At 37.6% G+C, this 25,620-nt stretch overlaps 1 protein-coding gene across 4 annotated transcripts in view; it reads left to right on the forward strand.

Moving 5' to 3' along the window:
- Positions 1–264: 264 nt before the first annotated feature.
- The window catches only part of INPP4B (inositol polyphosphate-4-phosphatase type II B), a 256,059-nt gene continuing 230,703 nt past the window's right edge, over positions 265–25,620 (forward strand). For 2 of the 4 annotated variants that reach the window (XM_088132815.1, XM_088132817.1), the window contains exon 1: positions 265–588. The gene's annotated coding sequence lies outside the window, so the exon portion shown is untranslated. The remainder of the gene's footprint in view (positions 589–25,620) is intronic. The other 2 variants (XM_088132816.1, XM_088132818.1) reach the window with 2 other exon arrangements.

Raw genomic sequence — 25,620 nt, forward strand, 5'->3', positions numbered from 1 at the left:
GAGAACGACAAGCAGCCACTTCTTCCTGTTTCTCTCCTCCGACTCTGGCTGTTGCACCAGCGGTCACCTCTGAGAGCTGCTTTGCGGTGCCTGCGAGAGCGAGAGAGAGAGGGGGAAAGCAGCCGAGCGCAGCGTGGCGCACCCGGTTTCCCGTCTTCTACAGCGCCTGCGCCTTCAGGCACTTCGCCGCGCTGCTCCTTCCGAGCCGGGGAGTCTCTGGCGGGTTGCGGTGACATTGTCGGAAGGAGGGGAAAGGGAGGAGACTTGGGTGGGAGGAGGCGGCGCCGAGGGGAAGAGCGCGCGCCTTGCTTTGCGTCCCCGGCTTGTGTGGGAGCTGCGGGGCAACCAACTTATCCTCGCGGCGCGCGCCAGCTCTGGCGCTCGGGGACGGGACCGGAGCTAGCCGCTGGGCAGAGTCCCGCCATTTGCACCCGCTTTTCTGAGCACTTTTCTCCCGCGCTTGGCCAGAGGCTGCTGGAAGGAAGCTACGGACTATAAATAGCTCCGGCTACGGACGGAGTCGCTGCGTGCAACGGACTGGGAAAGCACGGCTACAGTGACGTGTCGGCTTTAAGGAGGGACCACCAGGTAAAAACTCAAAGAAAAGAAACAAAACCCGTGGGTTTCCTTTGGCCTTTCATCGGAGGGGCTGCTTCGGATGAAGGGGCGGCCAGCTGTTGCTTCTACCGCCGGGATCATCTTAGGCGAAAATCTTTCGGTCTTTCTCCGCCGTCGCTTCTGGATCCCCTTTCAAGTTTCTTCCTGTTGCAGTTCCGCTGGGAAAACAAGTCTGGGGAGGCAGGCGCTGGAGTGTAGGCTCGCGGGAGGGCTGGGCGGCAGGCTGACTCCCCTGCCCCCGAATTGGGTTGAAGTCTCTCCTTTGCAGAGACGGGGAGGCGGGAGGGGGCTGCGTTGCTGCCGGGGTAGGTTGCGGGCGCGGTTTTCAGACGGAGACAGAGAGGAAAGCGGGCGCGTGCGTCTCTGTAGTGGTTTCCAACGCTGCTGCTGCCGGTGGGTGTTTTAGTACCTAGAGACTGGGTTCCCCTTACCTGCAGTTGCTCTTTCCAAGGCGATCATTTTTGTAGCTGTCTCCTCCTCTCTGGGGGGAGGAGAAAGGAAGGGGCGAACGAAGAGGGAGTAAGCCTTGCCATCCTCTTTGATCCTCCGACTGCATGGTGTTTTTTCCTCGGTGCCAGTCCAGGCGTTTGCCCGAGAAAATGCGCCTGTATTGTAGCGGAGAAGTCGCGGAGGTAAGCTATTGTCGCCGACTCTCGCGTTGAAACGAATTAAGCATAGAACTCTCAAGGATTATTCTGAATTGTTTTCGAATAATGCAGGATGTTCTTCGTGTCGGTCCTTTGTAACTACGTTGTAAAAAGCATCAGCATGAGCAGCAACACAGCAGCTGCATTTCAGTTCGTTTGGGTCTGTATTGGAAAAGAAAAAACAGACTGAAAATTCTCAAGTCTCCCTTTCTTTCTTGCCCCCCTTGGTTGAGAGATTTGGAAAAGAATTTATCAGCACTGCAATAACTAGAAGTAGAAAGTAGAACAAGCTCTTTTCCTTTATTCTGGAGAATCTTGTGCAGGGATTCAGGAAGCAGAGTAGATTGTTTGCTGCATACCTAATTTAACTGAAGGTCTCGGATAAAATCAACTAAGGAAAAAAGATACACATACCCACTGCATACATGCTCCCTTTCAGGGAAGTGCTACAACTGATTGCTCTGGAAGGAAAGTTAGAGATGGCACTTGATGTGTCATGCCCTAGAAGCTCTTAATCTCTCCCCTAACCATAAAGTACATTCAACAGATCTTTCAAAAGGCAAACATGTTGCCCTACATACCTTTAAATCTATCCATGGAAAAGAATTTTGTGGAAAGTTGTTAGGTGAACTTCCATTATACACTGCCCTCTTTGAAAAGCATCCATACTTTTCATTTGGAGTTGGGCAGCATAAAATTGAATAAATAATAATAGTACTTATTAATAAGCTAAATATATGTTCTGAACTTTACTGAGTGTAGATTGCCAATAGCCTAATAAATGTATTGGGTAATAAAGGGTATTCATAGTATTAAATGACATGGTTTTGTTCTGAAAATATGCTGGAAGATTAATTTAATAGTCTTCAGTATTTCTTTTGTGGTTTCATAGCTGAAAGCTGCCTAGTCTGAAAACTACTCAACGAAACTGGGGAAAATGTTCATAAAATTGTAATGATTTTGAGTAATAGAAATCTTCTTTAACATATACAACAAATTATTACTGAGTATGAACTTAAAAAAAATATAATAATGAGCTGTTTGAAGCATCTCTGTTTGATCTGGACATTTTGTTACATGAAATGTTATATAACAACTCATAAATATTCATTTGCCAACAGGAAAAAGCCTAAATTGGTTCAGATGGATGCACATGAATGGGGTTATCATTGGAGTGAATATCATCATGTATTGGAGTCAAAAAGGGCATGACTCAGGGCATCAGAATAGTCATGTATGAAAAGTCTATAGACTTAGGTTTTTAAGAAGTTATGGAAAGCATGCAGAACATGGTTTCTGGAATTCTTTTTAATCCTTTAATAACAGCTACACTAGGTCATGCAACTGGGAGGGAGGAAAGGTGGGGGGCTTAGAATGAAGGCTTGGGCAACATTCTGAGCTGTTACCAGCTGCTTCTCCTCTAGGGCAGTATTTCTCAATCTTGGCAACTTTAAGAGGTATGGATTTCAAGTCCCAGAGTTCCCAGCCAGCATTCTGGGAGTTGAAATCCACACATGTTAAAGTTGGCAAGATTGAGAAATACTGTTCTAGGAATACACTGGCATTGGAAAGGAGACTTTTCTCCTCTGCAGCCCCCAGGATCCAGCCCATTTTCAGACTCAGTCATTCTTTTGCCTGCGTCTTCCCCCATACCAAATTTGGTCCTGTTCTGTTCAGTTACAAAAGAATTATCATGCTAATAGACAGAGTCCCAACCTCTTTATTCTTTTCAATGATCTATAGGGTTGGAAAGTATAAACCCTATTAATGAGTTTTTGGATTTCCTTCTGGAATGCAGGGAAGCACATGTGATTTTTATATAGGACTCTATATTTTATATAGGCCTCTAAAACTATATTTTAATTGTTAAATTGGATATAAAGCACCCCAGTGAGAAGATGCTATCATGTAAAGAAAGGGAAGCAGGATTTGAAAGTTCTGGGCTTTCATTGGGATGTCTGTGCTCTTTGGTACATTTACTGTAGCTTCTCAGGAAAAATATTTTCTCTACATTTCTTCAGATGTATCCCTGAAATTGCGCAGCCTGCATAGCCAGCTTGTGGAGTGTGGGAACTGTAGATCAAGTATGCATTGTTGTGTCTCTCTGAAGATAAATCTATATCACTGTCTATATCTATCTATATCAATATCTCTATAGATATGCATATGTGTTTAGAGAGGGAAGAGAGAAGTGGCATGAAGAGTATCTGTGAGGGCTGGGTCTTAGTGCAGTTTTGTCCAAAAAGGTGCTCTCTAGATGGTTTGAATTATGTCATAATTTCTGGTCATGATAGCCAAAAGCTGCTTTACGGATATCTGTCTGCACCCATATGATGTGTGCATATGCCTGTCCCCTTGCTATCTGCACACCAGGATGAGAGATTAAAGGTATTGTGGGGCTTAGTTTGCACTAGGCCTGCATTCTGGTGTGCTCTTAATTCTCTAAAATGAGAACTGTTCCTGTCCTCATGCTTAGTACAGCTTTAGTGTGATCCAGCAAGAAATATCTAGCTCTGTAAGTAACTATACAGTATTGTACAGCATTGCCTATTTCTAAATGAAGTACTGCAGTCTGATTTGTCTTTGAACTACAGTTTCAGAGGATGCAGGGCTCACTGTAGTTTGCAGTCATTATATACTGGAAGTTAACTAGAGTAAAGAGTAATAGTATTTTCATACATTGCTACAGATTATTTTCTTTTGATTGTTTTCTTAAAGTACTGATTTAAGTAGTTTGTTCACATATGAGGAGATCAAGTTATGTGTTTTAAAGTTTATAGCTCATATTCATGACACTTAATAAAGGTTTCCTGAGCAGTTCTGGATACTGTGCTTCAAAACAAATTGGAATAGATTCAGAGGAGAGCAATGATGAATAGCAGTCCCGAAAACAAGGTCTATAAACATTTGAGAGAACTGGATATATTTAGCCTTGAGACAATTGATTGGCAGAAAAGGTATATGATAGCACTCTTCAAAGGACTACTGTATGAAAGAGAGCATTACTTTTTCTACTTTTAGAAATGCAGGACTTAATCTAACGGTACTAGGTTAGAGGACAGCTGATTGTGCAGTGAATATAAGGATAAATGTATTTGTAGTAAGAAATGATTGAACAAATTACAGCTGGGTGAGAGATTTCTAATCCTCTGCCTGTTACCAGGCAGATGTTAACAGCTATCTCTTGGGGATACCTTAACTTGCAATTTGCTGTATAGAATAGAGGGTTAGACTAAAGAGCATCAAAGGTCCTCTCCATGATTTATAAGTTTTCAACTGAATTTACTTTAGTACAACACATATCGAATAGTTATGGACTGGTCATTGACTGCAATAAAGATTTTGATTTGATTCTGTTCTGTTTAATTTCAAATAGTATTGATAGGAAATAGTTTTTATAGGAAAATAGTATTAATAGTCATAATAGTCATAAGTAGTAATAGGAAATAGTATTAATAGGAAATAGTTCAATTGGTTCTGATCCTGCTGGCCTTTAAAAAGGCTTTAAAAATGTGGTTATGTCCCTAAGTGTTGGGACCATGATGTGCAGGAAGAGAGTAGGGATGTGAGCCAGATCACATATTACTGATTATTACTATTACTGTTGATTGTTGTTTTATTTTGGTTGTTTTTTGTAAGCCATCCAGAGTCATGTTGTTTGATTTGGGGCCATATAAAATTTGTAAACAAACAAATAAGTAGAGTATTACGCTTCTGTTTCTTATTTGTGCTTCTCCATTTTAGTTTATATTTAGGAGAGCCTCCAAATGAAAGAAAAGCCTCTGCATATTTATTCAGGAGTAAAGCCCACATTGCTCAGTTGCTTTACTGAGATTTCAGCCTAACAGAATAAAGCTAAATATAGAGGTTACTTCTGAGTATATCTAGACCTTACATAGCATTACAGTCTTGTATAACTTATGATGGTTTGATAAACATCTTACTAAATTAGATGAGCATTGGTAATTTTACATATTGGATGAACAGAATATAAAGGGACAGTTATTGAATAATAGCGTAATTTTAGTGAATTAAAGAGACCAGTCATAAATTGAAAATAGGAAAACCTGTGGCTCTCCAGAGTTGTTGAGCACTTCCAGAATCTCTTTCTATTACCTTTGCTGGTTATCATTCAGTAATACAGCATCTGGATAGCTACAGGTTCCTTCTTCTGGTTTAAAAGATTCTGAACTGATGGTTTGTTGTTGGTTTTTAAAGTTGGTTTCATTATGACACTGTGGAGTTTTTTTTTTAATAATCATCACCAAATTAAAGATCAAATGTCTTGGTAAAAGCAATAAAACTGCTTATTAATCATTACTAAAGTTTGAAGCACATTTAAACAAAATTAGCTGTAAAAAAATTAATGTTGAGCTTATTGTGATTTAATTCCTGATAAATTAGTTGATATGTAGATTGTTTAAGTTACCATAAATAGGTTTTCCATTTTGTTATTCATGAATTTCCATGTTAAGATTACATATTAAGAAGGTGCTATACTAATACTGTTTTACCCAATGAAATAAAGCTTTTTTTTTACTATCTAGGGAAACAATATAAAATTTCAGGTTCAGTATGAAAAAGCTCAGATATAAATCCAATAAAGCAAACAAATAAATACTGAACTCTCTGATACACATAAATGCCACAAAGTAATTACATTAAATAAGTTTCCATTTTGATTTTGAAATTATGGCTACACTAGTAGCTTTTGGCCATTATTTTTTTAAATTGTTGCTTAATATCTAGACTAAAAAAAAATTCCTGCATATTTTGGTGACTATTTTGTAATTTTTGGTTAATGTCAATTCATAAAGGTATCATCTTACTATTTTGATCATTTTATTCTATTGGACGAACACAGCTGTAAACATAAAAGTCCAATTTCAAACTTCTGATTAGGTGGGAAAAGGTCATTTTGTTGGTGGTCATCCATATCAGTGGTCCCCAATATGCCTGCAGAAACAATGTTCTGTTGTTACATATACCAATTTTCCATCTCCCTTTCCAATGGGAAGGAATTTCTTTTTTAAAAAAAAGCCTATTCAAATTGCCTCTTCCTGTCCTAATTACCATATGCTGGTTAGGTTTTAGAAATAGTGTGCCAAATGCATGAGTCAGCTAAGCTTCATTGCAGTACACTTCAATTATTTATTTTTATAGTCATTTTTTTATTAGACAATCATGAATTATCATGGATTTAGTCTGGAGTGTCATGCTCCATAGATAGAGTAGCTAGGGGGTTTAATTGTTCTTAGCTCAAAGTAGGATGTAAAAGCGTGCAAAAACCCTATAGGTCAGTGCACATTTTACTAAAAATATATTACAGGTTTTTTGTAACTGAGGATCTGGGAAAAAATCATAGATGAAGATATTTTTGAATATAGCACTTCTTCAAGACAAATAAGGACTATGATGTTTGTATTTGCACAAATATTTACTTACATACAGTTTAGTCTTACAGATGCTACAAGTAGCATTAATTCTTTCTATTCCTGGGAGCAGTGTTTCTGATTTTGATCATGCTATTTTTCTTTGCTTATAGAAAAAAAGAAGGTATTGACTTTTTGTGAGAGTATTATTTCATTATTTGTAATACTTCTATACTTTTTGTCTGTACAAACTACCAAAATTGAATACAGGAGATCACAAATAGTAAAACAATAACAAATAATAAAAACATATTAAGCCAAAAATGCAAAATAACTAACTATAAAAAAGAACAATGAAGATGTTAAGGGTATTGTAAGAGGCCAGAATCGAAGTCTGAGTCTTAATGCCTTTTCTAAAAACAAAAAGTTGGGGCAACTCATAACATTTTTTTCTCATGTGTCTGACAAGTGGGACCCCGTAAGTGATTGACTCTCAGAAGTTCATCTTCCACAGATCTTATTTATTTATTTATTGAATTTATATGACTGTCCATCTCAAATACATGACTCTGGGCAGTTAACATTATTTAAGAACAGAATAAAAACAATACAGTATAACAAAATTATAAATGAAAGCCAGGAAAAAAAACAACCAAGACTCTTGAAGGTCTGCTGACCGGGACCCAGAGTTGAGGCCAAGGGGCTAGAATGCACCACTGGAATAACATACCTAATTAATAACCTAATTTCATACAGAAGCACATTTTTAGATATTTTAGCATTAAAACCAAGGTTCTGAATCAAGCCCTAAACAGTTAGTAAGCACTGCAGGGCTTTCACTATTGAGAGTATATGATCTCAGCATTTTGTGCACTGTAAAAGATTGTGCATTTTTCACCAATTGAAGCTTTCAGATGTTGCAGTAGTTTAAATGCATTGTTACTGAAGCTTGGATAACTGTTGCTATGTCAGATAAACTTGAAGAACATGGCAGGTACACAAAATATAATAATGGAAATACACTCCTCCCCACAACCCCTTCTGAAAATCCAGGGCAGCATCATCCCAAGAAGCGTTTGTAAGCTACAAATAAATTTCCAGAAGTGTTTGAATCTCAGATAATGCCTTGTTTATTATTATCCTCCTTATTTTCAAGCTCAGGCAGTGTTCATGAGTACTAAGCTTAATGTTACCCGTATTTTTAAAGGCCTTATTCCAGAGTTCTGAATGACCAATTCCAGTAGTTTCATGCAGAAATGGAACAGCATACAAGACACAACAGAATCCTGTCAAACTGTCAGGCTCCCTCTTTAGATGGCTTATCTCAGCATAAGCTATCTAGACACTCAGTATGGTACAGCTAGTGAAAAAGTTTTATTACACTCTTGAATTAAGCCTCTTAAATATTTGATTGCTGTCTGCTAAAATGAGGCTGAAATTCCTTATAACCATTGCAAGTTAAACCCAGTACTCTTCTTGTTTTGCATTTTTCACACTCATTGTGAGGTAGCAGTTGGTCACTGACATACTGTATTCAGCATAACTGCCCTGGGAAACTAGTTTTCACTGTGTCTTCCATAGATTAATCTCATTACCTTGAATGGATGCATACCTTTCTTTACTGTCCTCACTGCCAATGCTTTATTGTCGGTGTTGATGATGACATCATCAGGGATTGGTATAGTCTTAACTCCTATTTGCCATGTTAGGTGCTGTTAGGCATACCTACTCCTCCAGTTGTAGGACAGTGCCCTCTGACCGTTTTGCCTTGGGCTGCCAGAGAGACTTAGACCCTTGACTTCTGAGATGCATCTGTCTTTCTAATGCTTGATCAGGCATTATGTATGCTTCATATATGTGGGTTTAATGTTCTTTTGGAGGAACACTAAACCTGTTTTTAAACACATGGTCTTTTGAAAGACTGCTAGATCCATATTTAAAAAACAGAATTAGTGCTCCAGTTGAGAAATGGAAATCAGAGCTAGGTTGTTGCTGGTTCTTCTCGAGTGATTTTTGCTGCCTATGTGGACAAAGGGTTTTGCAATGACCGTATCATCTGCTGCTTTTAGGAGAGTGCCACCATCATTTTGCATATTCCATGAACTACTTCTGGGTGTTGCTGAACATAGCTGTGTACTTCCACGACCAGCATTCCCTTGAAGAACATATTGCTTTGGGATGTATAGTAGCTGAAATAAACAAGTATTCTGCCCACTTCCCCTTTCAGCCTGAATAACAAGTGCAGCCAAGAGCACAAGTGCATCAGGAGCCGCTGATCATGGCGACTCACTGCCAATACTGACGTTCCCTTGGAGCCTGAATGATGGCTCCCTCCCACTTTATCCTGCACCCAACTGACAGGTTGCACATATACCAAAAGAGCACAAGGTAAAATGAAGGGATCTGGGAGAACTCCCTCTTGCTTCAACCTATGACCCTCCACCCCCTGTGCAATCTGCCAGCCGGACTATGTCTTGGACATGGATATAGCGCTCTTCCAGAAGAGCACAAGACACGTGTTTAAACAAACAGGTTAAATACTAATAAGAGCACTAAATCCATATTCAGAAATAACCTGAGTCAAAGTCAGCAATGTGGAGAACTGTCTTTCAGGAAGCTTAGAAGATGATTAAGACTCTGTTCCAGGTAACTGCCCACAGTTGTCCAACACTGTCCCACCACATATTGAGGACAGCAACTGGTGTTTCTTCTTCCCATTGGCAGATGACACTGAGTGGATATGTGGGGAAATACAGCCAATGCAATCTACCAATCACTTGTGCAAATTGTCACACATTAAAACTTAACAGCAGTTCCAGTAGCGGTAGCCTTGTAATTAAGGCAGAAAAGAGTTGGGGCAAAAGCCTGCATGCTTTTCTGCTAAATGGAGGACTGGGAGACTGTACATGAACATGACCATGAGGAACAGGGAATGATAGGATGAGTAATCTACATTTATTGCAGTGCAAATATTTATTTACATTCGGATGTGGCAGGCCTTTGTTTCATGCTAAGATATGCAATATTGAACAATAAGTCTAATGACAATACACTACATGAGAAATTTATACTTAGTGTATGAATATTAGTAGAGGAATTATAACTTCCACTTCCCATTGTAGCATTTTTCATGTACTTGATTGAGGATCACTACCAGGAGAACTACTCCAGAATAATCTTGGCTAACAACAAAGTTGCATTTTGCTACATTATTTGCTACCTCTGCTGGATTTTAATTCTAAAATATTTTAGTGAGAGGCAGTTGATGTTACAGTTGGTATGCATAGGTGGCCAATTGGACACTTTTCTTACATTTTACCAAAAAAACAAAAACAACCCCCCCTTCAAGTAAATACTCACTGTAACATCTACTGATTCTTTTCAAGATTATATTGTAAAGTCTTTCTGAAGCAATCTAATTGTGACAGCTGTAACAGTGATGATGGTGTCAAATTATTGGAGATACAGATTTGATCACTTGATCATGTGTAGCTTGGCTTGCTGTATAATCTATTTTTGTTTCTTGTATTCTAACTTGGGGGGAAATATGAGATGTAACACAGTGGCTAAGATAGTGAGCTGTGGAGTCATAGATTCAAATTATTTTTTTCTCAGAGTTGTAAAAACAAAGTTGAACTCGGTAATCTAGCAAAAAATGAAATGCCAATTCTGTTAAAGAAAAAAATTATCTGCGTTACCCAATAGTTATGGATTGAAACTTTTCTGAAGCATTGTTAGATCTTTTTCTTTGGATAGTTTTTTTCCCCTGCTTTTATATTATGTGTATTTTCTTGTTTGAGGATTAGATTTCATTTACTTTGCACTGTTATTTTATAGTTGTTTTTCTCTTCTTTAAACTATTTTGTAACAAAAGGTAAAATTAAAATTCAGATATATTAACATTTAAAAATAATGTTAAGCTAGCTTTTCTATAATAAAGTCAGTTGTTTATTTTTACCAGAGCAGGTACAGTATTAGATGCTGCAACTGTAATTTGTTTAAAGAAAAGCAATTGGGATGTACCTTGGTCACCTCCTGAGTTGATTACTGCAGCACACACTACACGAGACTGTCCTTGAAGATCATCTGGAAGCTTCGGGGGGGGGAGGGTTCCTAGATTTCTTTTATCCTGCCTTTAATATTTTTATAAATAACTCAAGGCTGCAAGTCTACCTAGTACTCCATCTTCCTCCTGTTTTCCCCACAACAACAACCCTGTGCAATGAGTTGGGCTGAGAGAGAGTGGCCCAAAATCACCCAGCCAGCGTTCATGCCTAAGGCAGGACTAGAATTCACAGTCTCCTGCTTTCTAGCCTGGTGCCTTAACCACTAGACCAAACTGACTCTCAGTTGGTCCAGAATAAGCATGAATATGCAGCGTGAGCAATAATGGGCATATTTTGGTACATCCATGTTACATCCTTGCTTTATGAGCTGTCTTGGTTCACAGTAGGCCTAAACGTGCAACTTAAAGTGTTGCTTGTTGCCTGTAAAGCGTTCTTGCCATGGGGCCAGGATATTTGATGGACTGCCTTTCTCCAGTTGTCTCTACCTGCCCCTTCAGATCTGGCAGAAGGGCGGTGATGTGGATCCTGTCAGTTAAAGATTGTCACTTGGTGGGACCCAAGAAATTGTCTATTGCAATGCCTGCCCTGCATTCAACTAGAGATTAGATTGGCCCTTACCCTGCTGGCCTTCCTCAAAGCCCTTAAGACCTGGCTGTTCATGCGGATCAGGAGCTAGTGGCTTGTATGAATTCACTGTTACCATATATACTTGTGGATAAATCAAGAATTTTAGGTGCCAATGCAGGTTGGCTTATCCATGGGTGGCATATTTTTCATGGTATTTTGGTTAAAAAATCAAGCGTGGCTTACCTGTGGAAGGGCTTATGCATAAGTATATACCATAATTGGGTTCTCCTTAGTGGCCATCTTTTTCGTTTTCTTTTATAGGATATTGTATTATTAATATATTGATGTTTTTATTGTGTTAGTTGCCTAGAGTTGCTTTATGATTGGGTGGCTATTATGTATGTAATAAAACAAACACACACTTTGAGGATTTATTAAGTGCCCATAATATTAAATAAAATTATAAAGTGGAATTATTTTACTCTCTTTCTCTCTCTGCAGTCTGAAATGCTATTAACCCTCTATTCCCACTCCAATTTGATAAGGCAGGATGTAAAAACTGCAAGAGAAGATAGACTACAAACTATTGTTTCAAATGAAATGAAATAACTTTTAAACAAATGGGCAAATTGTGAACAGCCTTTTTAATTGTCTTTTTTACATCTGAGATCTGCAGTGGGCAGGATGGGAATGTAACTGTATCGCCAAGGGGGAACCAAATGGGATTTCCTACCCTGTTTAATAATTTTGCAAGGATTTGGAGATTTTTTTCCTTTTATGGAAGCCTTTAAGAAGCTTAGCACACCTATTTCCTTTACTCTCGAGCTAAACTTGATTGGAAATTGCAGTAGGAGGTTCTAGTGTTACAAATTAGGGATGCTGGTTGTTCCTTTAAATATCTTTTATCGGAAAATATTTTTAGTAGAATATGTATCATGCTTACTAGATACGCATTTCACAAATAATTTAGTAAATATTACATTCCTTTATGAATATTTAGTGAATGGAATAAAATGATTATAATTTTACTTAGTGATTACATTTTGTATCACATAATTCTGTATCTAATTCTAATAGTGAAGTAGTTCAAGTGAGCTTCACTTTAGCAATGAAATGCTTCCATTTGTTGCTAGAATAAAAAGTGATAATCCTCCTTCCCTTCTTCATCCTTCTGTGAATTATCCAATTCGATCTTCAGTCTTGTGGAGCAGATTCAAATTTAGAGATATATGAAAAATATAAGGAAGAGAAAGTCATGTTGTAGTAGCAAAAGTCCACTGGTGCAGTATTGGATTCTATCCATGGAGAATAATGAAAACCTTACTGCTATATGAAACATTTTATGATTTGTGGATTATTTTGCTCTGAATATTAAAAAGCTGTACACTAGATGGCAATATACAGTGCTGAGAATCTTATGTAACTACAGTTGTTGGAAAGGTATACACATTTCAAATAATGAAAGTATATATTTTTTAAATGAAAATGAATGTGCATTTTGTTTCTTTTCAATACATCTACGTGTATGAATACATTTGCAAAGAAATAAATCCCTTGATGCTTGCTGGTAGAGTAATGTAATATAAAGGTGAATTGAGTAAATGAGAACTATGGCAGAGTTTGTGTAATCACATGCCAGTTTCTGGTCTTGTATGGTATTTTCTGATTTTGCATGCACTGTTGTCACAGATGGAAGCGACAAATAACTAGGTGAAGAACAAGTTTAGATAGAACTGTGCTGCAGCAATAAACTATCTTAATAGTAGAGTATTTCCGACTTTTTTATGTAATTCAAGAGATATTGCAATAGGCAGTTTGGAATAAAAGCCATACAGCAAAAAGAATTTGGCAGTGCTATAAAGTGGATAGTTCATCTCTCTCTCTCTCTATATTTGACCATTTTATTCTTCACAGGTATTAGGTAGGATTAGTTCAATATAAGAATCTGGTAGAGAAAACAATTCAGTGCAAACCAGGATTTGGCAACTGCAACTTTTGAAATTGACTCTTCTGTCCAGAAATCCAAACCAGATGTCATGAATTATGAGTGGCCTAACAAATACTCTGTTGTGTTCAGTTGCTGTAGGGGTAGATTATGCTTTCAATTTTTTCTTCTTTTTCTTTTATAATTAAGAGGCACCATTATTTTAAATGAAGGTTCTGCTTTTACGTCATTACCATCATAGCAAACAGAGATTCCTAACTGGCATGCACAGTAATTAAATCTTCAAATCTTATAATTGGAAAGCTGAATCTTTAGTTTTTCAACCACTTGTGTTGGGCAAAAATGTATTTACATAGCAGCTGCAAAAATGCTTAAAGTGCAAAAAGGTTTTATTAATGATGATTAATACGTTGCACTTGTATTTGCTTGTGAATGTAATTATACTAAAAATAGGATTTGTTTTGGAAAAGTAGATTCCATTTGATGCTCAGTTAGAATCAACTGAATTGTTTACTTAACAGAGTCTTCTCCAATTTTGTGCCTTCCAAATGAGCTGGAATTAAACTCCTATATCCCCCCAGCTAGCATGGCCAATGACAAGGTGCCTGGAAGTCTGGGAATTGAAATCAAGATATTTGGAGGGCATCAGAATGGGAAAGGTTGACTTAACTCAAATTTCCCATTTAACATGTGAAGTTATTCTGCAAGTTTTATCACCAGCAGTCCTACCCATGCAGGGCTGGTATTGTTGGCTTGAATATTTTTTCTAATAAAAATGCAATGTAGATTTAGCTTTTGCAAGCACAGTTGTATTTTCAAATTGGAACTACTTAAGTAAATTTGTTTTTGTATGTACAAATAAATGTTTTCATATTGCATTAGGAAGCTACAGTAATTCATTACAAATGTTTAATTCAGCACTTATTCAGCTTGTTTAACAGTTCACTAATGAGATGTCATGGAGCTACTCATGAATATTTATTAAGCTTTATAGAAACAAAGAACAGATCACTGGATTATTAAAATGTGCCTGCTTACTTTTAAGGTATGATACAATTGCCTCCAACATAATCACTTTTGGTATGTTACATTAACATATGTAGTTGGACATCTTGCTTGAAGCTGTGTTATGCCTCTACCCCACTTTCTGATTTTTGGCCTTTCTTACATGGTTAATCAGAAGAGTATTCTGCTGGTAAAAATAAAGCAATAACTATTGCTGAGTTTGTTAGGGAATTTGTACTATGAAGAATACTGTTTTTGTAATTAAAGTACACTGTGAATGTGTCTTTAGAATATAAATAAAGTTTGCAGTAACATTTTTTAGGATATTTTAAATTATACTTTAGAGTTTTAGCACTGAATTGACTTGCAAAAATTAAAAAATAAAATTCATTTTCAAAAAACACAGAAAAGCAAAATAACAGGTGAACTTAAATGCAGTCTGGTCCTGAAGTACCAGGACTGTGTTAGTAACGAAGAAATTATTGGACTGGCAGAAGTTGGTAAATCATTCTCCTACTTTTTGGTTTCCTAGACCATGTAGTCCAGCTACATTTTCCTCCTTGATATTTCCACCTTTGGCATTCCAGTCTCCAACCACAAGAAGCACATCTTGCTGGCATACTGTACTCTCTTGATTTCAAACTGAACTTCATCATAAAACTCAGCAACCTCCTCTTCTTCTGCATCAATGATTGGAGAATAAACTTGGATAATCATCATGTTAAAGGGTTATCCATGAAGTCTAACTGATATTATTTGTTCATTGATTGCATTGTAGCCTAATACTGTTCTTGCTATACTCTTCCTAACTATGAAAGCAACACTGTTTCTTCTTTGTTTTTATTGATTAGCAAATAATTACACACACACACACACACACACACACATACACAAACACGTACAAACACATGTCTGCTCCAAAGTTTAAATCTTAGGCCTTTTCCTCTCCCCTTTTCAAGTCAGTGGAAATTTGGCTGTTCTTTTCTCTGATGTGAGATTGGGAGCCAAATCAAATAAAACAGTGTCTGTGCTACACATGTATGTGGAGAGAGGTGAGATCAGCTTTTGAAGTACCACTGCTATCTGGTTAGAGAAAGAATTCTGGAAAACATAGAAGTTTTATCAGTTTTTGTTGAAATTAGTTTTTTCTCAATACTTTAAACATATATTGCTAAGGTAGCTACTTTACTTTTTCTTCTACTGTGCATTCTTTAGAACAGATGCATTCAAGAGTATATAAAGGTTAAATCTTTCCTGGCTAGAATTTTCTATTCAGAAGCATAGGATGGCACAGTGGATTCTTTGGGCCATAGCTTCCATACCTATGGCAATTATAGTTATAAGAGCTAAAAGACACATGTAGCTTTGTCACTAGGTGACTCGCTCTTCTCTAAAAGCCTCCATCATGGACATAACCTAGAGATGAGGAGATGATTTGTAGACTCTTTGGTCCAATTACTTTTTGAATTGCCGGAAAAGGCTGAGGAATTATCCCCATGGCTGCCTCTAAAAATGCAGGTTTAATATAAAAAACCCTCCACAAGCTAATCCTCACAATACCTCTGTGCATAAAAGCAATGCTGAACTAATTCTGGAAAACCACTTCATTGGCATTTTGATGTTGTTCATCTTCTGCTTTAAATATCCGTTTGCGTATGTCATGATAATCAGAATTATAATCTGATTATTCAGATAGGGTTGTTGTAGTTGTTTCCCAGTTTGAAATTCTCCCTGCAGCCTTCTAGAAGCACAGCATTTTATAACAGAAGAGCAAAGACTCTAACCTGAATGCATTTGCACTCCTAAATAGGATATTATTATTTATTAGTATTATTTATTTAGCTATGATCAGAGACCAGTAACCTGGGAAACAAATTAACTTGGCAAAGGAAAAGGCAATACAAGCAACAACAACAACAAAATAATCTAATAATGTAGTGTACTATTAAAAATAATGTACAAGTAGTCCTTGACTTACAACGGCAATTGGGACTGGAATTTTACTTTATGATCACAATCCCTGCAGTCCATTGTTAACTGAATCTCACGGTCATTAAGTGAGGCAACTTCCTGCTGGCTTCCTACAACCAAAGTTGGTGGGGAACCTGGCAGGAAGTTGCAAGTCACAGGCCTGCAGGCAAGTAAATGGTTGTTGCTTGGTGGGGGAGAGAGTGAGGGGGTGAGTGGATGGATGAGTGGCACTGTATGGGTCTGGGTGGATGCACAAGAGGCGTGGCTTTGGCTGGGCATAGTCTGGGGAGGGTCAGGGAGGATCCATGAGGGTGCATGAGAGGGATGGCATGGGTTGGAGGGGGAGTAAGGGGGTACATGAGAGACACAGCATGGGTTGGGGAGGGTGCGAGGTGGTGCACAAGAGGTGCATGGTCGGGGAGGGTGTGCAAGGGTGTGTGTGAGAGGCGCAGTGCGGGTTGGAGAGGGGGTGAGGGAATGTGCAAGGGTATGAAGGGGTGCATGAGAGGCGCTGCGTGGGTCGGGGAGGGTGTGCGAGGATGCACAAGTGGCTGGCACGGCGCAAGCACAGAGGGCTGGGGAAGGGTGTGTGGGTGGGGGAGACTTACCCAATGACTTGAGACCTTCCCTGCCGGCTTCCCCATTGACTTTCTGGGGAAGCCAGCAGGGAAGGTTGCAAATGGTAATCATGTGATTGTGGGGCGCTTGGCAACCAGTCATAAGTGTGAACAGGTTGCCAAGCACCCAGATCGCTATCACGTGACTCTGGAGGTGCTGGGATAGCCAGAACTCCAAGGGCTGGTTGTAAGCACCATTAGTTCAGTGCTGTTGTAATTTGGAATGGTCGCTGCCCAAATGGTTGTAGATCGAGGACTACTTGTATTCCAACACCCAATAGCAAACATATTTGCTGATTAATAAGATAGACTACAAGTGAATAAAATCTGGCAACCCTTGAAAATTCAGTTGACTGATCTGCTAGTAGAAATATTGCATATTCTTATCTGATCTCCCTGGATGGTTAATTAGGAGAGTCATTAATAAACTGAAGTAAACTGAGTATCACAGTAGGACATGGGAGATTGATTCAGTTGCAAACAATTTTGTATTCCTTTTTAGTTCCCTTGAAGGCAAGGCAGTGCATCGAGCCAGAGGAAAGGCTCTTATTTGTGGGTCAGGCAGAATATTTGTCAGATAAATATGAAGTGCTGATAAAACGGTCTTCTGAGCGAGCCACATTCTAACAGTGAGGGGAAATACTCAAATATTCTGAACACTGAGGTCAGTAAAGCTTGACCTGGTGATAAATGGCTCTAAACCATGTATGATTCTTCCCAGCAGCTTTATATAGGTTATTAAATAACATGGGGGACAAAATAAAACCTTGTGCAGTTGTCCAGGAAAATTCCACCAAGGTGCAAAAATCTTGTAATAGTGATTCAAACTGAAGCTGTTGGATTCTGTGTTTGATTCAATATACTTGTCATTATGCCAGGAGAAAAAGCTTTGCAATAAGCGCCTCCTTTTAGATACTTTATTTTATTCTCTCTAATGTGTGAGGTTGGATTGCAGTGGTTAAAGCTTCTTCAATAGAAATGATACAATTAACCATTGTATAGTAAAAAGCAGAGAACCTGATTGGTTTGGCTTAGTAAAATAGATTCTGTTTGTGAAACTGATTAAACTGCCTGCTAAAAGTGTGAACTTACAGTTTTGGCCAACTTTGAGTTGAAAAAGACTTTCCATCAGCCTGTTTCTTATTCTCTCATTATCCTCTGCAATTCTCCACTTTGCTTGCACCCGTCTTTTAACATGGAGATGAAACAGCCCCTGCAGGAAATTTTAAAAATAGCTGCCTCTACTGATATGATACACAGAAACAAAACTAAGGGAAGACAGAGGACAAGAAGATCTCTGCTTAATTTTGCCTTGTAAAAGTGACTTTTTACAAAATAAATAATAGGCTTTAGATTCCTTATCAATTTTTTCTTTAGCAACTTTTCATGGATTTTCAATATGATACTGTAATTGGGTAACTACATTGGTTACATATCCATCCTTTTTTTTTTAATTGCTTGCAACCATCCACATCTTCATCCTTGCAAATGTTCAAATAGCTTCTGGAAACACATCTCTCTTGAACCTTAAACCTTTATTTTCTTCCTGCTCTTACGTTTGTTAGATTGTAAAATGGTAAAACGGGTTTTTCTTTAACATAATTGTGATAGAATTATCAGTTTCTGAAGCGCTTAATATGTTAATATTTGTGAAAAGCTCCAGTAACAAGACAGTCTCCTTACAGTTAATTTACATCTTTGTGGTACTTGAGAAAACAAAATATCTCTAGCCTTGATTTTAGCCTACAGAAGGATAACTCAGCACAGAGATCACAGCTTCTCTTGTGTCCTACCTATAGTTTAATAATTCTACCTTTTACATTTGCAATCTTTTTCTTTCATTATTACCAGGAAACAAAATTTGCTAAGTTTCTCATCATTCCTCATGGCATAGATTTCCAATTTTTGTTCTTCCCTAATTAAACCTCTGTAACTTGAACTCATTATCAGTCCATGGCAACATACCAGTGTCACTTTTTGGAATGTCACTTTTATCTTTGGATGGAAGAAGAGGCTAAATCTCCATTCTTATATACTGCCCCACATATGTATTATTCTTTTTTAACAATACAATGATATTGTGTTAAAACAGTTCTTTCCAGTATGCCTTTGCTCTTTCTAATTGGTTATTTTGGATTTCATATCTGAGTTCAAAGAGACTATGAACTTGCATCATTTTGTATGGGCATGTGATGGTTCTAGGGCAAGGTGACAATTATAGATTCTTTTCCTAAAGACCCTTTGCTAGTTTGCATGTAAATGAATAGATATTTATTAATTTTTCTGTGTTGGCAAGGCTGGCTGCCAGCCAACAAGATAGCAAGCTGGGTGCTTGCCACAGTTCAGTGATAGGCAAAGCTCAGACAGAACAGACTTTAGGAAAAAAAAGAATCCTTTTTACCTCTATCTTAAAATGGCAGCTGTAAATGTAATCAACAGCCTTGTCACAGGCTGAGACCAGGAATCCAAAAAACAAATGACACATCCAAGGGGAAACACAGGAGGCGTGGTGAGACAGAATCCACACTAAAACAAAGTAAACATGACAGAGCTAAGGCTTAAAAAGTTGTTCTCAGCATCTCCTCTCAGGGAGTGAGGGCAATAAATTTGTGATTGTGCCTTAAATATTGAAGGATTTTTCATCTTTCCTGGATCCTTTTGTGATTTTCCTTCTGTCTGAGTTCATCAACTTTTCTCTTTTCCTGTTCCCTTTGATATCATGCACTCAAGACTAAGGTTCTCCCAAGGTTTCAAACACTGTCATTCCTTCTTGTTTGCCAGGATTAGGCTGAGGGTAAGGGAGCCCCCTCTTTATTTTTCCACCTTCTAACAAATAAACAAATCAGCAAGAGACTTTGGGAATTGGTTGAATTTTGGACTTTGAACAGAGTTGGAATTTCCAGCATGAAAGTTGAAATCTTCCATTATCACTGACACATGCCTATTTGTCACTATCTCATAGCATCATTGTTCTCAATTAACAGTGTTGATTCAGTTGAATTCTTTTGAAGCCACTATATTTGGGAACAATGCATTTGTGAATAGGTAATGTTAACATCTTATAATAAGTTCTTACTATAGCTGATATATAAAAGAACAATGCATTCACAGGGTAGCATTACGCAGTTTTGTAGTAAGCTGCTTTAGTATAATAGGATCCCTTTGTGACTGTTAAGGAAGAGAAGGAGATTAAAATATTGTTCACTTGCACTGCATCTTCAAATGGCAGGCCGTCAATTGAGAAAATAATGGTGAAGAATTCAAGTCACTCATGAAAGCATAAACTGCAGCTGGTGTGTGAGGAGCATGCATTAACTTAGGTTTCAAGCAAGTTACATTTTAATGTGGATTTACATTTGCTGGGTACCTCACGAGTATTGCAAAAATTATTATCTGAAAAGTGCTATGGAAACCTTAGAAGAAAGGTTCTAAATAAATAAATAAATACAAACTGGGATTTTAATTAATTGTGTATTTCCTTAATTATGTAGCACACCATTTTTTCTCTCTGAAGCTTGTTTTTCACCTTTTTACCATGAGGCTAGATTCATCTCAGATAATCTTTTTTTAAATGATGCCAGGCATAAGCTTTATGCCTTCTTTATGAAGCTATTTATGAGGAAGTTTATTTATTTCAAAGGTATGCTTAAAGATATCATTCAGTACTTTGAAGGCATGAGATGCTTACTGGTAAGACAGGTAGGCCGTCAATTTCTCTGAAAGTGAAAAGAAGTTGACTCACCAGGGTAAGCAATTTTGCTGTATTCTTATATACTTTTTTAAAAAGCTGTGAATGGATAATAAACATTTTAAAAATAATTGTATGAAGTAGAAAGTGTTTCATGCAGTAAAACAACATGTAATGTTGGGTGTGATAATTGACAGATATGCCAGCCTGAGTACCTTTGAAATCTTTTTCAGTGATACATGGTGACAGTCTAAAAAATGCAGTTACACATTGTTGGTTGTACTATTGAATTCAGATTTGGGTATGATTTGCAGGAGGTTATGTATGCTCTAAAATGGGACTCAACAGCCAAAAGCAAGTAGTGGGTTACCTAACCATGCTCTAAAGTATATTCTGTGTTTAGGCTCCCTCTCCTACCTGCTTCTGCTATCTGATGATGTTAATTTAGATTGTGAAAATTGTGAATGGAAAACAGCTCACAGAAAGGGATTTTTCTATCCCTACAGTTTCTACTGTACTAAGGACTATCACTGAATATTGTTGTACTCTACCCATCAGTGTGGTAAGGGTTGCAATAGAAAGGAAAAGGAGCCCAACATCAACAGAGGACAACTCAGTTTTGAGCAGTTCAGTTGCCTTTAGTTGTTTCTGACATATTTTTCTGAAGGGCTCTTCACAGCCTTTCAATTGCCTATGCAAAGCACAAAATTATATGGGCAGGGAATGGGAGATAGAGAAGTCTTCCATGAATATAGCAGTTCTCAGGGCGCTGTGTGCTTTATATAATATTTTAATCTGTCTTGGGCTTATCTAGGAGAATGCTTATTCTTTGTTAACATTCTGGAGACAAGTGTTGGTTTCTTTTTAAACTCACTGAAACCCATGTAAGCCAGCAATTCTATTATTTTTCTGCTTATTATTTATTTTATGAATAAATCCTATGCTAATGGAGCAGGAATACAAATACAATAGTCAGTTTGGTAAACAAATACCAAAAGAATGGCTATTTATTGCAAATCATTAAAGCTATTGTTAATTAATAATTTACTGCAGTTTTATCTTACCATGGCAACTTTCACAGTGTGGACCTCAACTTCCAGAATTCTCCGTCCAACATGGGTCTTACCAACAGAAGCGAATATGTGTAGCTCAGGGTTGAACTGTGGAGTCCTTGGGGTTCTCTGAGCTTTGTTGATTTCTTGGAAACGTTTCATTACCTGGCTAGGTAACATCTTCAATGCTAGAATGGAATGGCGTTTGCTCTCTGTTTACATATTGTGGCATGCCCTGCCAGTGTTGTTGGGTGTGGGGGTTTTGTTTTGTTCTATTTTTTTTCTTCCTGGTAGTTCCTTGATTAAGGTATTGTTTACTGCTTGTATGTCTGGTAGTAATCTTGGTGTTAATCTCTGCTTATCTGGGTGATGATTGCTGGTGAGGAGATATTCAGGTCTTTTGTTTTCCTTTCTATTGTCTCTTTTGAATAGTGTGTAGATATTGTTTATCTCTTTGTGCCTGTTGATGACTGCCTTGTCTGAATACCAAGCTTCCAAGAATTCCCTTGCATTTTTGGATTTAGCTTGGTCTAAGATGCTAAGTTTCCCAGTTGAAATTATGGTTAAGTCTGTCCATGTGTTGGAAGACATGATGAAAACTCCTTAATCTCACATTTGCAAGAAAACAACCAAGCTCAGAGAACCCCAAGGATTCCACAACATGGGTCTTACTGAGAATTCTGAGAGGTGAAATCCACAGAAATGAAAGTTGCCATCATACTGAAACGCTAGCTTATAGCAACAAAAACTATAGACTTGGGTTTTAAGTATTTAGAAGTTTAAAGCAAATCTGTCATGATATAACATTGAATCCAGAATGTTATCCCCAGTCTACATAGATTTAGAACTGACAGACTGAGAGGAAGTGGAAATAAAAGTTGAAAGTTGCACAATAGAGCCAGTAGACCTCCATGCCATGTGTACTGTAAAAGTGGACACAATTTATTGTTTCCACACTTATTCTTGCCTTAGGTTAATTTATAATCATGCAACTCTTCTTAAACCAAAGGGTTTTCAAAAAAATAAATTTTAAGGTGTATTTCTTGAGCTTGATGGAAGACAAGAGCACTTACTAATATGGTTATGCCACAAAAGGCAGGCACCTTTTGAAAGATCTGTAGTTAACTTCTCTGAGGGGCTAAGATGAGAAACTTGCCTAGAATGTGTTTCTCCTTGCTTGTTCTTTGTTTCTTTGGGTTTTATTGTTGCTTACAGCAATAAGGGGTTGAGAGTGATTGTAATGCTTCACCATTTGCTATAAAGGACTGAGAATGTTTCATCAGGTTTGAAGATCCTATTCATTTTTCAGGCTCAAAAGAACAAATGTTATAAAATGTCAAATAGTCACTGCTTTTTTTTGAGATTGGTGTTCTACTGAGATTGGTATTCTACTGAGTGCTGTTACCATTATATTTTGTTAATGCCTTCTATTTCTTTGCAATGAGGAAAAAGCAATATCAGCCTTCCATTTGCAGTACTCTATTTAATAACATAGTGTGGGTTTTTTTTTTTTTAGTGTTTACTGTTTAAATGTTTTTCCACAATCAGAGATTACTCAATTCAAATGTTTATTTATTTTGCAGTGGTTAATGTAAACAAGTAACTAAATGTATACTTACAGTAAAACATGGTACCCAGCTTTTAGGGGACTGAGAGCTTCACTTGGCCTTTGACTGCTAAGCCAGGGATCATGTTGAAAGAGTGGTTAGGAAAAGGAAAAGAAGTAATTTGGTTTTAACTGAAATTCAAATTATGAAACTTCAGTTACATTTATTAAATTGATCCAGTATAATTACTCTTCATATTTAATAATTTTTGGTTCTGTCAGTCTAAAATTATAGCATCCACCCTTGGAAGGGCTCTGAGAGATGTACCCATGTGGTTAGGTGTTAGAGTGGAGACTAAGGCTTAAATTCTAGGTTAGCCATGAGGTTCACATGGTAATTGGAGGCTGGTCACTCTCTCTCAGCCCAACATTTGACTCAGAGTTGATGTTGTAAGAAACATCTCATATGCTCCCTTGAAGTCTGAGAGAAAGGTGGGAAATAAATGCAATAAATAAATGGTATGTCACATTCCACTTGTATTTTTATTTCTGCTCCTTGTCTGCTGATAAAGATGAGGATATCTCCTTAAAGGAATGATTGGTCCGTATAAAATTGGAGTGCCTGTGAAGGAGTATCTGGTGGCATTAGGGAAAGATCATAGTATCAGGAGAAGTGATCACTGGAGCAAGGATTGGCCATTTCCTGTCAAGAAAGGGGCAATGACTAGATATTCAATGATGTCATAGCACAACTTAGAGAAGAGGATGTTCATCACTCTTGTGGGTTGAGAGCTACTCACAAATGTATTGCCTGAGTAGAGAATTCTGTCCTTCGAATGCTCTTCTCAGGAAGAGCCCCTTGGCAATCTTTAGGACATATTCCTTGTATTTTCCCTTAGATTTGTTGGTGATATGCTTAGGGGATTTTTGCCTTTACCTGAATTTTATTAGGATTGGAATGCCTACCTTGGACACTGATGACATAATTGCTTTAAACCAGAAGAGGACAAACATTTTGGGTTTGGAGATCCCAGCTTTAAAAGAAAAAAGCCTCTGAAGACCACAGTGGGTAGGGCAGTAATGTAGTGATGCCACTGAAGGAGATGGGGAAAATATTTGGTCTCTTCCCTCTAGGTTTTTGGGATATTAGATTTTACAATTCAAAACAGATGCAAAAAGCCTACCACAGTTTTAAAGCACCTGTTATAAGCCTTATTTTGTTTTGTTTTCTACTGAAAACTGTTTTGAGAAATCAACCATTTGCTGCCAGAATAGGGCTATGTGGCTTATTCCTGTTTAAAATAAATACATTTCATATAAAAGTTTAATACTCTATTGTCTTTCTTAAGGCAACCCAATGAAATCTACAGGATAGGGCAGAACTGAATTAAACAGAATTGCAGTTTCCTCCATTGGTTGATTACATGAAAGGATGCGGTTTCATACTAACCCACAGTGTGGTTTCAGTTTGACATGTCTTTTAACATGTTCCATCTCTCCCTCCCCGCCATCCTCCTCATGTGAAAAGGTTTTTTTAGACTTTTCGTTGCTGATGACTTAGTGTGTCATTACTACAAAGATGAAATTAAAATGATGTGTGATCCTTCCTGATATACTGAAGAAGTGAGAGGCTATATTCCAGATTTGTCATGTATGGAATGAATATAACATACTGCATAAAAGAAACTTAGCATTTGATTATTTGCAGCACAGAAATAATGGTGCAGCATCATAACTTCAGACTCTGAACTTTTATTTTCCTTCTGGTGTTTTGCTTTGCAGGATTTTAGCTTCCTATTTTATTGTTTTAAATTAAGAGAATCTAAATAAAATAAAATAAGACATGGAGGTTGGTAGGCATGCTAAACAATTATAGGTGTCATTAATAAATATAGGTGTCATTTAGTGATGATCTCCTCTGGAGATATTTGTTCTAGAAAATAAATTTCAGGAAAAGATATTGTTGTGGTTTGCACATAAAAAAAGTCCTCTATTTTGACTATTACTGTTGCAGCTTCTTAAAACTGCTGCATCATCAAACCATACAGTACAAACTATACAGCTCACAGCTAAATACTATAAAAATCAGGAGTCTGAGACCACCATTTCTGACTAAGAAATTCTATAAAAAGGCATAAGTTTTCATGAGCTGTTTAATAGAATTTCTTTGTCAGAAAAAGTGCTACCAGACCCCTTCTTATTTTTGGCTACCGTAGATTAACATGGCTCTCCTCCTATAAGGTAAATTTTATGACATTACTGAAGATGAAGGACGAAAAATCACTACAAAATCCATTCTTCTGCCTTACCTGTTCCAGATACACATTCTTTTCTGCTCCTACCTCCCATTGTTAGTGCTATTGCATTGATTGGTTGTGAACACTGTAGGTCATATCACTTCTTCTGTAAGAGAACACATTCGTAATTTTATTTTAGGGAGCTGCAGGAGTCATTTTACTCATCCAGTGTAAAAGAGAAGTTTTAAAGTAAAACCAGTACTTCTTTCATTTTTCTTCCCCTCCTCC

This window comes from Python bivittatus, unplaced genomic scaffold (genome assembly GCF_059951505.1).
Source record: "Python bivittatus isolate LINGU-HERP-01145 unplaced genomic scaffold, Pbiv_v1 ctg000070_np1212, whole genome shotgun sequence".
Classification (NCBI taxonomy): Eukaryota; Metazoa; Chordata; class Lepidosauria; order Squamata; family Pythonidae; genus Python; species Python bivittatus.